The sequence below is a fragment of the Montipora foliosa genome, chromosome 2 (genome assembly GCF_036669935.1).
Source record: "Montipora foliosa isolate CH-2021 chromosome 2, ASM3666993v2, whole genome shotgun sequence".
In the NCBI taxonomy this organism is placed as follows: Eukaryota; Metazoa; Cnidaria; class Anthozoa; order Scleractinia; family Acroporidae; genus Montipora; species Montipora foliosa.
In genome coordinates, this window is record NC_090870.1 from 6252874 (window position 1) to 6257873 (window position 5000).

Genomic DNA, 5000 nt, shown 5'->3' on the forward strand with positions numbered 1-5000 from the left:
GGGTGCTTTGTTTTTCGAAGGAATGAACTACAATGTTAATAGCGCAGGTCGACTTTGTCCCAAGTCTTTGAATCATGATGTGGGCTGAACATTCTTCAACTTTGACAGATCACGTGTTTCCGCGTTAATCGAGGGCTTTTGTAATGCTATACCCTCTCGATAATCCTCGACGAATATCAACGATTTATCCTAGCAACAAGTAATATCACAAACAGCGGGATCGGTAAACAGAATTCGAAGTACCTACATGCAACGTGTTTTAGCGCGAAAGTAGAAATTTGTTTTATTAGTAGTTTTCTTTCTCATTGGTCGACTTACGGGTGTGATTTTTCGTTTCTTTTAGGTTATTAGTGACTCATTCATTGACCTCTGTTCCCTGCCTCACTCAAAACTGGCGTTTTCAAGGAACTCAACTGGAAATAACTTAAGATTGTAAGTGTTAATAATGATCTTCAAAGGTACTTACTAAAATTTGAACAATCTTCTTATTAAATGAATTCTTCTAGTGATTTATTTGTTGCATCAAAGATCGAATTGATTTACCTACTCCAGGTTACTTAGGTAAACAGCTGGGCAGATAAGCTCTTTATGATTGACGTGTGGGTCTCTATGTGTGCTTACAGTAGGTTTTTTTTTTACCCGGTTTTGGCACCAGTAACAACTCCACTGACGTCTTCGGAAAAAATCGTGATTCCTCAAACCGAAACCGTTGACGAATTTCGTTAGTTGATTAAACGCGCCGTCGTTGTAAAGGGAGCTTTTTTTTGGTAATTTTATCTGTCGAGGTATTCCTGCCAAAAAACCAAAGGACGTGGCCAAGGTTGGAATAGTACTATATCCTCACTGTCTATTACTTTAATTACCACATCATGAAACTAAGTTATGGGAAAGAGATCCGCGGATTGTTGTGGCAAGAGGTAGACAGCGAGGATAGATAGTGAGGTCATGATCTTGGAACCAAAGTGACAATAGACAGGGACTTCAAAATAGAGATTAACTTAAAGGTGAGAATCAGCAAAGCAAGAGGTGCATTTACATCATTGAAAAGCATATGGAAGAGCAGTAGCATTAGTCTTAAAACAAAGGTTCGTATCTTTAAAAGCAACTTCCCGAGTGTGCTACTCTATGGGGCAGAATCTTGGAAAGTAACTAAGAGCGTATTTCAGAAGCTAGAAGTCTTTCAAAATAAGTGCCTTAGAAGGATATTGCTATGAAGGCAATTTAAAGGTAAGACGAATTTTAATCGTACATTTTTATAATATTTTACGAAGCCCCACATTGCATTGTTTTGTTGACACGCTTTGAGTGTGCCCTTTTTAGAAATCGATTTCTGGCTTTGTGTTCACTTTGAAGTCTTCAATTATGCAACACTGTATAGCATAACAAATGGGTTTTCTATTTTATAGGTCGCCGCCCCTTGCCCCCGCAACGGATTTTGAGTTATTAGAGACCTTTAGATGCACGTTTACGGCTAACCGCAAACTGAGGTTTGAGATTTGCGGTTTTGCGTTAGAAGTTGTGATAGTTCGTGCATTTAGATTTAAGTAAACAAGTGCAAAGCTGCGGAGGCCGCCATATTGAATTTCCTCGATTCTCAGCGTTGATGTTTCAGTCAACGAAATAAATAAAACCACGGCTCTTTTGATTGTTTAATTCACATGAAATTAAAGATATAAAGTTGCTTTTTATATCTGCCCCGTTCATACGTGGGATAATGTAACTTCCGTGCCATAAAGAGCTGAGGTAAATTACTTACGTGAAAACCTACCTTCCGCCGTTGAAAACGTCAAAACTTACCCTCGAACGTGACGGCAAGCGCTAGTCATGTGACTTCCAGCAGTTTGAGGTTAGCCGCAAACGTGGATCTAAAAGTCTCTATTGTAGTCGAAATACAGCAAAAAGGATTGCAAGATTTGTTGTGTTCGCATGACATAATGGCGCGGAATGTTACCTCTTTTCGAAGAGTATTCGGGGAAAATGTGGCCGGATAAGATCTATCTTTCATGTTTTGCTGAGCTAAATGCTACTGAAAATGTATGGAAGCTCAAGGAGGCAGCACATATCTTCTGATGATACTCCAGGGAAGCTCCCAAAACAAGCACCAAGAGTCAGTTCAAGCTCGCGGAAAACCCTGTTTCACTCTAAAACCGGAGAACCATTGTTGTGTATGAAGTATTTTTGTTGATCAGTCAATTGTCCCCACAAGAGATAAGAGAGAGTGGTTTATGATAGAAGAACTTTTCGATTATTTAAGGTTTTTCTTCTTCTTTTAAGATTCAGAACTCACTCATCAAATAAGATTTCTGTTAAAATTTGTGATATGGCGCCAAATTATAACTGCTGATGTGGGTTCAAAAAGGCTCAAAACAGTATTGACACTTTAAATCGACATGATTAGTTAATGGGTTATTACAACAATACTGTATCATGCTTCCATACATACGTGAAACACCAAAATTATATTTGTGCTGCCATTATTGTGATAGCAGGAAGGAATCAATTGCCTATATTTTATCTTCAGGCACTGCATGGGGTGGGGATTTTGAAATTTTCATTTAAAAAAATTCAAATTCCCCACCCCCGGGACAAAATAATTGGTCAAAATGCCCACCCAGCGGCAAGTGAAGGTGGTAAAATGTCCTTTGTACCATCAAAATCGTTAGCCTGGGAACGTCACATACGATCAAAAATCCTTACCCTGTGGACAGACCTCACGATCAAACTCCCGTGCCCGACCCGCCTCCCTGGGCTTAACATTGATAGGTGCATTATTAGTACACAGCTTCATTGAATTGAGCTGCTGAACCAGATGTTTCAGATGATCAAAATATGTTGGTCAGTGCAAATAAAGTTTCCTTTACAATTTCTTTCACGAATAGGCCGCCATCTTGGTTTCTCAAAGTGAGTGAAACCTGGGGAGAGTGTACTCTTCCCAGGTTTTGCTCGCATCGAGATACCCACGGCCGGTCACGGTGACTCAGCGAAAGCAACGATCTGTCAAGACCTTTTCATAACTAAAAGACTGTACGAACATTGGGCGAACTCGATCTACTTTGGTAAACTGTGGGGCGAACTTCAACGGGGCGAAACCACCGTAATTCTAATTAAGCCAGGAAAATCTGTTCTCACACAGTCTAGAACGACGATGGCTCAAGCCTCAAATACATACAAATTTCCAACAATGCATGATTCTAAAACAAGAAAATTTATACCCTACCTCAAAATCAAGACTGGGTTTTTTAATAGAACTGACGCCGACTTCAGAGCATCTAATTTCCTCGCTCAGTCCATCTAATTTCCTCGCTCAGTTGCAAAATGAACATTCGTCTTTCAAAAGGAATTTTTTCTCGAACCCATTGATCATCAAAAAGAGCCGGCTTAGAACAGAGAAAGTAAATAAATTGAGCATGTCACAGCAATGTAAGAAGAAGCAACTGGAACTCTTAAACGAAGTTGACTCGGCGTCTTGTCTATCAATGGCGTCCATGTTGATTACAACGCAGAGATGTGTTTCCCTTGAAGTCTGGAGGCAACTGACTGACAAATGAAAATTTCCCATGAGGCCTTGCACGCTGCTGTCCAACCTCCTCTGACAGTGACCTAAAAATGACGAAATGAGCACCGGAAGTCGAGTCCTGACTATTTTGCGCGCTATCACGTAAACTTCAGAGGGGGGCAGGGGGGAGGTTCTAATGCCTTCAGTTATTTTGTCCAAGACTCTGAGATAACAACGAGAATAATGTGGTTTCCTGGTCGTTTCTGTTCAATTAGTGTACTGTCATCAAAATTACTTCAGCATACATTCTCATAAAAAACGAAGCGGCCCAACAAATCTTTGAAGACATTTCCAAAACACAAATCATTGCATACATGGAGCTAAGCGAGTAGCTAAATCCACATCACAATGTGTGCGACTTCATTCAGTTGGAGCCTTTTAATAAAGTTTAGTCTAATTTTTTGTTTTGTTTATGTATATTAAAAAATTATGCCACTCGCGCTTGTTGGATAGCCAACGTAGCGCCGTGTGGAATAATTGTTTTAAAAAACGTTACAAACTATAAATAAATCTTCCCAACTTTATTTTGTAGAAAAAAAAAACTGATGGGTACAGTTACTGATATTTGTAAAGCATGGTAAAGCTTCTGTTATGTACCTAGACTTTCACTCAAGAAAACGAGTACTGTGATTGGTTGATTCTTGATCACGTGCCTTAGTCTCGGGAAGCATCAGGACTCTCGGGAAAACAAAAACTAACTGTTTTCCTAGGGACCATACGTATAATATACCATGCTGGCTAAGCCAATCAAAACTCTACAATTGCATTATCCAATAATCTAGTATTTAAGAAAAATGATTCTTTTTACCAGGGTTTATTATGCCACTGCTTCAAGGCTAACCAACTACTAACAAATGCGATCACCACATTGAATAACTTTTTTTTTTAAGACTGACACAAACCCGAATTCCGAGATATCTACTACAGTCGTGTAATGAGGAGGGGTCCCAAGCGACGTTTTTTGCAGTTTCCTAAAAAAGCTTTCAGTTTGGACGAAGAAATTAACCGAAAAGACAGGACAAACCAGTTGAGAGGGTTGTTTGATGGATACACTTTAGTCAGAAAAAAATTGAAGAGAGAAGATAATTAAAGCTTTTTTGGACCAGAAACGATCAAGCCTTTGGTATTCAAGTTGAAGGCTTCGGTGAGAAGGATTGTGGAATAGTTTGGGGTCTGTGGAAAATGAAAGTTTTGAAAACTGGTGCACCATGAGCTATCGATGTCCAGGAGTTTTTAAGTTTTTAAGCAACAGATAAAGTACAATGGAAAATAGATGGAAGTCCTATATTTCAACGAGGACAAAAAAGGTTTTCTGAGTGAAATATTACCACACTTTTAAAACAACTCTGCTACAGTTACAAAAAACCACAAAAACTCTCCACGCAGGGGTCAATTTAATAAAACTTTTGTCTTAGAGTCTGAGAACAATAGCCACACTTGTAAA

General features: G+C 39.2%; 2 protein-coding genes and 1 long non-coding RNA gene across 5 annotated transcripts in view; 1 reads left to right on the forward strand and 2 right to left on the reverse strand.

The window, feature by feature from the left end:
• The window catches only part of LOC137992234 (uncharacterized), a 29863-nt gene extending 29744 nt beyond the window's left edge, over positions 1-119 (reverse strand). The window contains exon 1 of the mRNA XM_068837441.1: positions 1-119. This exon is cut by the window's left edge and continues 17 nt beyond it. The gene's annotated coding sequence lies outside the window, so the exon portion shown is untranslated.
• A 61-nt stretch (positions 120-180) lies between these two features.
• The window catches only part of LOC137992237 (uncharacterized), a 26787-nt gene continuing 21967 nt past the window's right edge, over positions 181-5000 (forward strand). The window contains exons 1-2 of one of the 2 annotated variants that reach the window (XR_011121663.1): positions 181-223; positions 344-432. This is a non-coding gene — a long non-coding RNA (uncharacterized lncRNA). Of the gene's footprint in view, positions 240-343; positions 433-5000 lie in introns of both variants that reach the window. The other variant, XR_011121662.1, reaches the window with a different exon arrangement.
• The window catches only part of LOC137992236 (uncharacterized), an 18905-nt gene continuing 17724 nt past the window's right edge, over positions 3820-5000 (reverse strand). For both annotated transcript variants that reach the window (XM_068837444.1, XM_068837445.1), the window contains exon 6: positions 3820-5000. This exon is cut by the window's right edge and continues 417 nt beyond it. The gene's annotated coding sequence lies outside the window, so the exon portion shown is untranslated.